The sequence below is a fragment of the Watersipora subatra genome, chromosome 3 (genome assembly GCF_963576615.1).
Source record: "Watersipora subatra chromosome 3, tzWatSuba1.1, whole genome shotgun sequence".
Classification (NCBI taxonomy): Eukaryota; Metazoa; Bryozoa; class Gymnolaemata; order Cheilostomatida; family Watersiporidae; genus Watersipora; species Watersipora subatra.
In genome coordinates, this window is record NC_088710.1 from 74990071 (window position 1) to 75002515 (window position 12445).

Below are 12445 nucleotides of genomic sequence, written 5' to 3' on the forward strand. Positions count from 1 at the left end.
TTCGTTGACAACATAACCGATGATCTTTAAGACTTTTATGGTATTGACAATGTTGTCCAAAGATTTATCTATAAAATAAGCCTAAAATCACGAAGCAATTTTAAAATTTTGTTTGGGAATTTCCAACATAAAAATGAACAATTTGTCTTTCTGACGTTCGAACTATTTGGTGTTGTTATGGCTTTTGTGAGTTAGAAAACAGAGAACTACTTATGTTGATGACATTAAAGCCGATTCAGATTTTTGTGATCACACAGATAATTAAAGTAGCAGCACAGACTCTGATAGTGGTGAAAGTAATAGTTTTATAAGAATAAGGAACATTGTAGAAGATCGTTTTAGCTTTGTAGCAATCGTAGCTTCACATAGCTTTAGCAATGAACAAAGTATATATATACATTGATTTTGTTGCATAGCACTATTTATTAATATGCTGGCAAAATGAAATATACAACAAAAATGTTCTCAATACAGGTTGATTAATTTACTGTAATTCTCTGTTTGCATTCATCTAGTGCAGCCTGTACACTCGAATATGATTAATTTGTTTTCTCTCCTTATTTTAAATTTGTCGGTTTTGAATAGAACTGCATTAAAATGAAAGATATTGAAGATAATCCTTAGAAATTTTGTGCAGACGTTCTTCACACTCAATCTTGCTGGATTTTAAAAAAAACACCTTCAACAGAAGGACACTACCTTTGCCTACAACTCCAAAACATAAGAACATTTTTACGAAATTGTCTCCCCATGATGTATGGTCAAAGATAGAGTATCTAATGAAAATTTACAACTTAGATTATGGTGTAGTTGGATTCTTCACTTTATTAGCTTTCAGAAAATGTATGCTGTTGTCCAGGTTTAATTGACAACTTTTTGATTCGAGAAATTTTTGTGGTCGGTACCTGGGTTAATACGAGAAGGTGAAATGCTACAACACTTCTTATATTTAAGGAGGTGTGAAGCAAGACTTTAGTAACTACATACAGTAATAGCATCTTCATAGGTTATGAATTTATGCCAAAACCAGTTATAGAATTGCCTAGCTTAGTACGATGAGATTTTTATTGCTGCATATAATGTATAGCAAAATATTCAAAAAATATATAACAGCTTACTTTTTAATGTTTGCTCATATTTATTTTCAAATTTTCAACATATCAATGGTGGCATTAATAAACAGCAGTATACGGATAGACTTGAAGTTTTTAACTAGATACTTCAAATAAATTAGGGAGACATGAGACATTAATGCTGGCATTAATAAACAGCTGTATACGGATAGACTTGAAGTTTTTAGCTAGATACTTCAAATAAATTAGGGAGACATGCCCACACACCCATTATTTTTTGTGACGAACATTAGGCTGTCTTCTATAAAGTTCTTTGAAAGTATCAGGCAACAAAAATGCCGTAATAGCAACAAGCTGTCTAAAGTATTGAACTTTGGAAGTTAGTCGAGTAGATAAATGGCAATTATAATTATAACTACTGAATGCCCGGCGTTATCCGGGTAATAAAAAAGTCTTTGAACAGAAAATTAATTTTTATTCAACAAATAACACAGCTACTGTTCTAACTTTCGAACTTCATATCATGGGAAAAGTGCTCTTTGTGAAGTACAAGTGAATCAAATGGCGGAAAACAAAATCGCCCTAGTATGACGAGGATGAGAACGCATTGTGTTTCCTGAATTAAGAGGGGCATCACAGGGGCATCGTAACCAGTGGGCACGCTATATTAAATAGTACGTAATTTAGTGTGTGCAATCGGGATGAGGGTATACAGTATATGGCAAAAGCGATGGAATGGTAAAAGCGATGCAATGGTAAAAGCGATGGAATGGTAACAGCGGTACCATTGCGGTTAGATGCCCATTTTTACAAAGTTGCGGGTGACATTTTCGTGAGTTTAAATCCAGCACAAAGCGATTCTTTCATTCCTAGATTTTAATAGCAAAAGCTGGACAGACAGGTAATGACAGATGACAAACTTTGACATTTATATATAGATGACAAAACCTTGTCTTTCTTATTGACCTCATGGTTACTGTTGTTTATTGACCTCATGGTTACTGTTGTTTATTGACTCGCTGTTACTTCTTGTGCATAAGCAGTAACATCATTGACTGGGTGTGTGCAAGTATGCTAAATGGTTGTGAATCGTTTAACAAGGAAACTACTCCTTTAGAGTACAGTAGACGCTCCTGTAAAGTAAACCGCCTTTAAAATATATTCCGCTAAACGTAAAGAGTTTACATAGGTTTTTGCTTCAAATTATGTAAAACATTCTATATAACGTTGAGTCGGTGCAGTTAAAACATTGAAATTCGATGTAAATGACAAAAATTTCATAGCTAGCCTTAAAAATATTGTTTTCTCTCTTGCCGAACTTAGTAGAGAAAGACTAGCACCCTGGTAGTCTGGTGTGCCGAGAGAGATCGTCTGATGTGCCGAGAGAGATCGTCTAGTGTGCCGTGAGAGATCGTCAGGTGTGCCGTGAGAGATCGTCAGGTGTGCTGTGAGAGATCGTCAGGTGCGCCGTGAGAAATCGTCAGGTGTGCCATGAGAGATCGTCAGGTGTGCCATGAGAGATCGTCAGGCGTGCCGTGAGAGATCGTATGGTGTGCTGACATGCCCAGATAATAAGTAGCTGCACAACTATTCAAAAATACCTTAAGGCAGTCGATTTACGCAGGTGTTAGAATGTTGGTTTACCAAGCTAAATGCCACGAGTTGAAGTCGCGTTGAAAGCGATGTTTTATTTGAACTTCTAACCCTAGCTGCGGACTAATGGATAGTTGTCATGCTACAGGTAGTTGTATGATATATTAGTTGTCATGCTACAGGTAGTTGTGTGATATATTAGTTGTCATGCTACAGGTAGTTGTGTGATATGTTAGTTGTCATGCTACAGGTAGTTGTATGATATATTAGTTGTCATGCTACAGGTAGTTGTGTGATATATTAGTTGTCATGCTACAGGTAGTTGTGTGATATATTAGTTGTCATGCTACAGGTAGTTGTGTGATATATTAGTTGTCATGCTACAGGTAGTTGTATGATATATTAGTTGTCATGCTACAGGTAGTTGTGTGATATATTAGTTGTCATGCTACAGGTAGTTGTGTGATATATTAGTTGTCATGCTACAGGTAGTTGTGTGATATATTAGTTGTCATGCTACAGGTAGTTGTATGATATATTAGTTGTCATGCTACAGGTAGTTGTGTGATATATTAGTTGTCATGCTACAGGTAGTTGTGTGATATATTAGTTGTCATGCTACAGGTAGTTGTATGATATATTAGTTGTCATGCTACAGGTAGTTGTGTGATATATTAGTTGTCATGCTACAGGTAGTTGTGTGATATATTAGTTGTCATGCTACAGGTAGTTGTGTGATATATTAGTTGTCATGCTACAGGTAGTTGTGTGATATATTAGTTGTCATGCTACAGGTAGTTGTATGATATATTAGTTGTCATGCTACAGGTAGTTGTATGATATATTAGTTGTCATGCTACAGGTAGTTGTGTGATATATTAGTTGTCATGCTACAGGTAGTTGTGTGATATATTAGTTGTCATGCTACAGGTAGTTGTGTGATATGTTAGTTGTCATGCTACAGGTAGTTGTGTGATATATTAGTTGTCATGCTACAGGTAGTTGTATGATATATTAGTTGTCATGCTACAGGTAGTTGTATGATATATTAGTTGTCATGCTACAGGTAGTTGTGTGATATGTTAGTTGTCATGCTACAGGTAGTTGTATGATATATTAGTTGTCATGCTACAGGTAGTTGTATGATATATTAGTTGTCATGCTACAGGTAGTTGTATGATACATTAGTTGTCATGCTACAGGTAGTTGTATGATATATTAGTTGTCATGCTACAGGTAGTTGTGTGATATATTAGTTGTCATGCTACAGGTAGTTGTATGATATATTAGTTGTCATGCTACAGGTAGTTGTATGATATATTAGTTGTCATGCTACAGGTAGTTGTATGATATGTTAGTTGTCATGCTACAGGTAGTTGTGTGATATATTAGTTGTCATGCTACAGGTAGTTGTGTGATATATTAGTTGTCATGCTACAGGTAGTTGTGTGATATATTAGTTGTCATGCTACAGGTAGTTGTATGATATATTAGTTGTCATGCTACAGGTAGTTGTATGATATATTAGTTGTCATGCTACAGGTAGTTGTGTGATATATTAGTTGTCATGCTACAGGTAGTTGTGTGATATATTAGTTGTCATGCTACAGGTAGTTGTGTGATATATTAGTTGTCATGCTACAGGTAGTTGTGTGATATATTAGTTGTCATGCTACAGGTAGTTGTATGATATGTTAGTTGTCATGCTACAGGTAGTTGTGTGATATATTAGTTGTCATGCTACAGGTAGTTGTATGATATATTAGTTGTCATGCTACAGGTAGTTGTGTGATATATTAGTTGTCATGCTACAGGTAGTTGTATGATATATTAGTTGTCATGCTACAGGTAGTTGTATGATATATTAGTTGTCATGCTACAGGTAGTTGTATGATATATTAGTTGTCATGCTACAGGTAGTTGTGTGATATATTAGTTGTCATGCTACAGGTAGTTGTGTGATATATTAGTTGTCATGCTACAGGTAGTTGTGTGATATATTAGTTGTCATGCTACAGGTAGTTGTGTGATATATTAGTTGTCATGCTACAGGTAGTTGTGTGATATATTAGTTGTCATGCTACAGGTAGTTGTGTGATATATTAGTTGTCATGCTACAGGTAGTTGTGTGATATATTAGTTGTCATGCTACAGGTAGTTGTATGATATATTAGTTGTCATGCTACAGGTAGTTGTGTGATATATTAGTTGTCATGCTACAGGTAGTTGTGTGATATATTAGTTGTCATGCTACAGGTAGTTGTGTGATATATTAGTTGTCATGCTACAGGTAGTTGTATGATATATTAGTTGTCATGCTACAGGTAGTTGTGTGATATATTAGTTGTCATGCTACAGGTAGTTGTGTGATATATTAGTTGTCATGCTACAGGTAGTTGTATGATATATTAGTTGTCATGCTACAGGTAGTTGTATGATATATTAGTTGTCATGCTACAGGTAGTTGTATGATATATTAGTTGTCATGCTACAGGTAGTTGTATGATATATTAGTTGTCATGCTACAGGTAGTTGTATGATATATTAGTTGTCATGCTACAGGTAGTTGTATGATATATTAGTTGTCATGCTACAGGTAGTTGTATGATATATTAGTTGTCATGCTACAGGTAGTTGTATGATATATTAGTTGTCATGCTACAGGTAGTTGTGTGATATATTAGTTGTCATGCTACAGGTAGTTGTATGATATATTAGTTGTCATGCTACAGGTAGTTGTATGATATATTAGTTGTCATGCTACAGGTAGTTGTATGATATATTAGTTGTCATGCTACAGGTAGTTGTGTGATATATTAGTTGTCATGCTACAGGTAGTTGTATGATATATTAGTTGTCATGCTACAGGTAGTTGTATGATATATTAGTTGTCATGCTACAGGTAGTTGTGTGATATATTAGTTGTCATGCTACAGGTAGTTGTATGATATATTAGTTGTCATGCTACAGGTAGTTGTATGATATATTAGTTGTCATGCTACAGGTAGTTGTATGATATATTAGTTGTCATGCTACAGGTAGTTGTGTGATATATTAGTTGTCATGCTACAGGTAGTTGTATGATATATTAGTTGTCATGCTACAGGTAGTTGTATGATATATTAGTTGTCATGCTACAGGTAGTTGTGTGATATATTAGTTGTCATGCTACAGGTAGTTGTGTGATATATTAGTTGTCATGCTACAGGTAGTTGTATGATATATTAGTTGTCATGCTACAGGTAGTTGTATGATATATTAGTTGTCATGCTACAGGTAGTTGTGTGATATATTAGTTGTCATGCTACAGGTAGTTGTATGATATATTAGTTGTCATGCTACAGGTAGTTGTATGATATATTAGTTGTCATGCTACAGGTAGTTGTATGATATATTAGTTGTCATGCTACAGGTAGTTGTGTGATATATTAGTTGTCATGCTACAGGTAGTTGTGTGATATATTAGTTGTCATGCTACAGGTAGTTGTATGATATATTAGTTGTCATGCTACAGGTAGTTGTATGATATATTAGTTGTCATGCTACAGGTAGTTGTATGATATATTAGTTGTCATGCTACAGGTAGTTGTATGATATGTTAGTTGTCATGCTACAGGTAGTTGTGTGATATATTAGTTGTCATGCTACAGGTAGTTGTGTGATATGTTAGTTGTCATGCTACAGGTAGTTGTATGATATATTAGTTGTCATGCTACAGGTAGTTGTGTGATATATTAGTTGTCATGCTACAGGTAGTTGTATGATATATTAGTTGTCATGCTACAGGTAGTTGTGTGATATATTAGTTGTCATGCTACAGGTAGTTGTATGATATATTAGTTGTCATGCTACAGGTAGTTGTATGATATATTAGTTGTCATGCTACAGGTAGTTGTATGATATATTAGTTGTCATGCTACAGGTAGTTGTGTGATATATTAGTTGTCATGCTACAGGTAGTTGTATGATATATTAGTTGTCATGCTACAGGTAGTTGTGTGATATATTAGTTGTCATGCTACAGGTAGTTGTATGATATGTTAGTTGTCATGCTACAGGTAGTTGTGTGATATATTAGTTGTCATGCTACAGGTAGTTGTATGATATATTAGTTGTCATGCTACAGGTAGTTGTATGATATATTAGTTGTCATGCTACAGGTAGTTGTATGATATATTAGTTGTCATGCTACAGGTAGTTGTGTGATATGTTAGTTGTCATGCTACAGGTAGTTGTGTGATATATTAGTTGTCATGCTACAGGTAGTTGTATGATATATTAGTTGTCATGCTACAGGTAGTTGTGTGATATATTAGTTGTCATGCTACAGGTAGTTGTGTGATATATTAGTTGTCATGCTACAGGTAGTTGTATGATATATTAGTTGTCATGCTACAGGTAGTTGTGTGATATATTAGTTGTCATGCTACAGGTAGTTGTATGATATATTAGTTGTCATGCTACAGGTAGTTGTGTGATATGTTAGTTGTCATGCTACAGGTAGTTGTGTGATATATTAGTTGTCATGCTACAGGTAGTTGTATGATATATTAGTTGTCATGCTACAGGTAGTTGTGTGATATGTTAGTTGTCATGCTACAGGTAGTTGTATGATATATTAGTTGTCATGCTACAGGTAGTTGTGTGATATATTAGTTGTCATGCTACAGGTAGTTGTATGATATATTAGTTGTCATGCTACAGGTAGTTGTGTGATATATTAGTTGTCATGCTACAGGTAGTTGTGTGATATGTTAGTTGTCATGCTACAGGTAGTTGTATGATATATTAGTTGTCATGCTACAGGTAGTTGTGTGATATATTAGTTGTCATGCTACAGGTAGTTGTGTGATATGTTAGTTGTCATGCTACAGGTAGTTGTATGATATGTTAGTTGTCATGCTACAGGTAGTTGTATGATATATTAGTTGTCATGCTACAGGTAGTTGTATGATATATTAGTTGTCATGCTACAGGTAGTTGTATGATATATTAGTTGTCATGCTACAGGTAGTTGTGTGATATATTAGTTGTCATGCTACAGGTAGTTGTATGATATATTAGTTGTCATGCTACAGGTAGTTGTATGATATATTAGTTGTCATGCTACAGGTAGTTGTATGATATATTAGTTGTCATGCTACAGGTAGTTGTATGATATATTAGTTGTCATGCTACAGGTAGTTGTGTGATATATTAGTTGTCATGCTACAGGTAGTTGTGTGATATGTTAGTTGTCATGCTACAGGTAGTTGTATGATATATTAGTTGTCATGCTACAGGTAGTTGTGTGATATATTAGTTGTCATGCTACAGGTAGTTGTGTGATATGTTAGTTGTCATGCTACAGGTAGTTGTATGATATGTTAGTTGTCATGCTACAGGTAGTTGTATGATATATTAGTTGTCATGCTACAGGTAGTTGTATGATATATTAGTTGTCATGCTACAGGTAGTTGTATGATATATTAGTTGTCATGCTACAGGTAGTTGTGTGATATATTAGTTGTCATGCTACAGGTAGTTGTGTGATATGTTAGTTGTCATGCTACAGGTAGTTGTATGATATATTAGTTGTCATGCTACAGGTAGTTGTGTGATATATTAGTTGTCATGCTACAGGTAGTTGTGTGATATGTTAGTTGTCATGCTACAGGTAGTTGTATGATATGTTAGTTGTCATGCTACAGGTAGTTGTATGATATATTAGTTGTCATGCTACAGGTAGTTGTATGATATATTAGTTGTCATGCTACAGGTAGTTGTGTGATATATTAGTTGTCATGCTACAGGTAGTTGTGTGATATGTTAGTTGTCATGCTACAGGTAGTTGTGTGATATGTTAGTTGTCATGCTACAGGTAGTTGTGTGATATATTAGTTGTCATGCTACAGGTAGTTGTGTGATATATTAGTTGTCATGCTACAGGTAGTTGTATGATATATTAGTTGTCATGCTACAGGTAGTTGTGTGATATGTTAGTTGTCATGCTACAGGTAGTTGTATGATATATTAGTTGTCATGCTACAGGTAGTTGTGTGATATGTTAGTTGTCATGCTACAGGTAGTTGTGTGATATATTAGTTGTCATGCTACAGGTAGTTGTGTGATATATTAGTTGTCATGCTACAGGTAGTTGTATGATATATTAGTTGTCATGCTACAGGTAGTTGTGTGATATGTTAGTTGTCATGCTACAGGTAGTTGTATGATATATTAGTTGTCATGCTACAGGTAGTTGTGTGATATATTAGTTGTCATGCTACAGGTAGTTGTATGATATATTAGTTGTCATGCTACAGGTAGTTGTGTGATATATTAGTTGTCATGCTACAGGTAGTTGTATGATATATTAGTTGTCATGCTACAGGTAGTTGTATGATATATTAGTTGTCATGCTACAGGTAGTTGTATGATATATTAGTTGTCATGCTACAGGTAGTTGTGTGATATATTAGTTGTCATGCTACAGGTAGTTGTATGATATATTAGTTGTCATGCTACAGGTAGTTGTGTGATATATTAGTTGTCATGCTACAGGTAGTTGTATGATATATTAGTTGTCATGCTACAGGTAGTTGTATGATATATTAGTTGTCATGCTACAGGTAGTTGTGTGATATATTAGTTGTCATGCTACAGGTAGTTGTATGATATATTAGTTGTCATGCTACAGGTAGTTGTATGATATATTAGTTGTCATGCTACAGGTAGTTGTGTGATATATTAGTTGTCATGCTACAGGTAGTTGTGTGATATATTAGTTGTCATGCTACAGGTAGTTGTGTGATATATTAGTTGTCATGCTACAGGTAGTTGTGTGATATATTAGTTGTCATGCTACAGGTAGTTGTGTGATATATTAGTTGTCATGCTACAGGTAGTTGTATGATATATTAGTTGTCATGCTACAGGTAGTTGTATGATATATTAGTTGTCATGCTACAGGTAGTTGTGTGATATATTAGTTGTCATGCTACAGGTAGTTGTGTGATATATTAGTTGTCATGCTACAGGTAGTTGTATGATATATTAGTTGTCATGCTACAGGTAGTTGTATGATATATTAGTTGTCATGCTACAGGTAGTTGTGTGATATATTAGTTGTCATGCTACAGGTAGTTGTGTGATATATTAGTTGTCATGCTACAGGTAGTTGTATGATATATTAGTTGTCATGCTACAGGTAGTTGTGTGATATATTAGTTGTCATGCTACAGGTAGTTGTATGATATATTAGTTGTCATGCTACAGGTAGTTGTGTGATATATTAGTTGTCATGCTACAGGTAGTTGTGTGATATATTAGTTGTCATGCTACAGGTAGTTGTATGATATATTAGTTGTCATGCTACAGGTAGTTGTATGATATATTAGTTGTCATGCTACAGGTAGTTGTATGATATATTAGTTGTCATGCTACAGGTAGTTGTGTGATATATTAGTTGTCATGCTACAGGTAGTTGTATGATATATTAGTTGTCATGCTACAGGTAGTTGTGTGATATATTAGTTGTCATGCTACAGGTAGTTGTATGATATATTAGTTGTCATGCTACAGGTAGTTGTGTGATATATTAGTTGTCATGCTACAGGTAGTTGTGTGATATATTAGTTGTCATGCTACAGGTAGTTGTATGATATATTAGTTGTCATGCTACAGGTAGTTGTGTGATATATTAGTTGTCATGCTACAGGTAGTTGTGTGATATATTAGTTGTCATGCTACAGGTAGTTGTGTGATATATTAGTTGTCATGCTACAGGTAGTTGTATGATATATTAGTTGTCATGCTACAGGTAGTTGTGTGATATATTAGTTGTCATGCTACAGGTAGTTGTGTGATATATTAGTTGTCATGCTACAGGTAGTTGTGTGATATATTAGTTGTCATGCTACAGGTAGTTGTGTGATATGTTAGTTGTCATGCTACAGGTAGTTGTATGATATGTTAGTTGTCATGCTACAGGTAGTTGTATGATATATTAGTTGTCATGCTACAGGTAGTTGTATGATATATTAGTTGTCATGCTACAGGTAGTTGTATGATATATTAGTTGTCATGCTACAGGTAGTTGTGTGATATATTAGTTGTCATGCTACAGGTAGTTGTATGATATATTAGTTGTCATGCTACAGGTAGTTGTGTGATATGTTAGTTGTCATGCTACAGGTAGTTGTATGATATATTAGTTGTCATGCTACAGGTAGTTGTGTGATATATTAGTTGTCATGCTACAGGTAGTTGTGTGATATGTTAGTTGTCATGCTACAGGTAGTTGTGTGATATATTAGTTGTCATGCTACAGGTAGTTGTATGATATATTAGTTGTCATGCTACAGGTAGTTGTATGATATATTAGTTGTCATGCTACAGGTAGTTGTGTGATATATTAGTTGTCATGCTACAGGTAGTTGTGTGATATATTAGTTGTCATGCTACAGGTAGTTGTGTGATATATTAGTTGTCATGCTACAGGTAGTTGTATGATATATTAGTTGTCATGCTACAGGTAGTTGTGTGATATGTTAGTTGTCATGCTACAGGTAGTTGTATGATATATTAGTTGTCATGCTACAGGTAGTTGTGTGATATGTTAGTTGTCATGCTACAGGTAGTTGTGTGATATATTAGTTGTCATGCTACAGGTAGTTGTGTGATATATTAGTTGTCATGCTACAGGTAGTTGTATGATATATTAGTTGTCATGCTACAGGTAGTTGTATGATATATTAGTTGTCATGCTACAGGTAGTTGTGTGATATATTAGTTGTCATGCTACAGGTAGTTGTGTGATATATTAGTTGTCATGCTACAGGTAGTTGTGTGATATATTAGTTGTCATGCTACAGGTAGTTGTATGATATATTAGTTGTCATGCTACAGGTAGTTGTGTGATATATTAGTTGTCATGCTACAGGTAGTTGTGTGATATATTAGTTGTCATGCTACAGGTAGTTGTATGATATATTAGTTGTCATGCTACAGGTAGTTGTGTGATATATTAGTTGTCATGCTACAGGTAGTTGTATGATATATTAGTTGTCATGCTACAGGTAGTTGTATGATATATTAGTTGTCATGCTACAGGTAGTTGTGTGATATATTAGTTGTCATGCTACAGGTAGTTGTATGATATATTAGTTGTCATGCTACAGGTAGTTGTGTGATATGTTAGTTGTCATGCTACAGGTAGTTGTATGATATATTAGTTGTCATGCTACAGGTAGTTGTGTGATATATTAGTTGTCATGCTACAGGTAGTTGTGTGATATATTAGTTGTCATGCTACAGGTAGTTGTGTGATATATTAGTTGTCATGCTACAGGTAGTTGTGTGATATATTAGTTGTCATGCTACAGGTAGTTGTATGATATATTAGTTGTCATGCTACAGGTAGTTGTATGATATATTAGTTGTCATGCTACAGGTAGTTGTATGATATATTAGTTGTCATGCTACAGGTAGTTGTGTGATATATTAGTTGTCATGCTACAGGTAGTTGTGTGATATATTAGTTGTCATGCTACAGGTAGTTGTATGATATATTAGTTGTCATGCTACAGGTAGTTGTGTGATATATTAGTTGTCATGCTACAGGTAGTTGTGTGATATATTAGTTGTCATGCTACAGGTAGTTGTATGATATATTAGTTGTCATGCTACAGGTAGTTGTGTGATATATTAGTTGTCATGCTACAGGTAGTTGTGTGATATATTAGTTGTCATGCTACAGGTAGTTGTGTGATATGTTAGTTGTCATGCTACAGGTAGTTGTG

The 12445-nt window shown here is 34.6% G+C and overlaps 1 protein-coding gene across 2 annotated transcripts in view; it reads right to left on the bottom strand.

The window, feature by feature from the left end:
• Positions 1 to 12445, bottom strand: part of LOC137389865 (leukocyte receptor cluster member 8-like) — a 61021-nt gene that overhangs the window by 37183 nt on the left and 11393 nt on the right. The window lies entirely within an intron of this gene.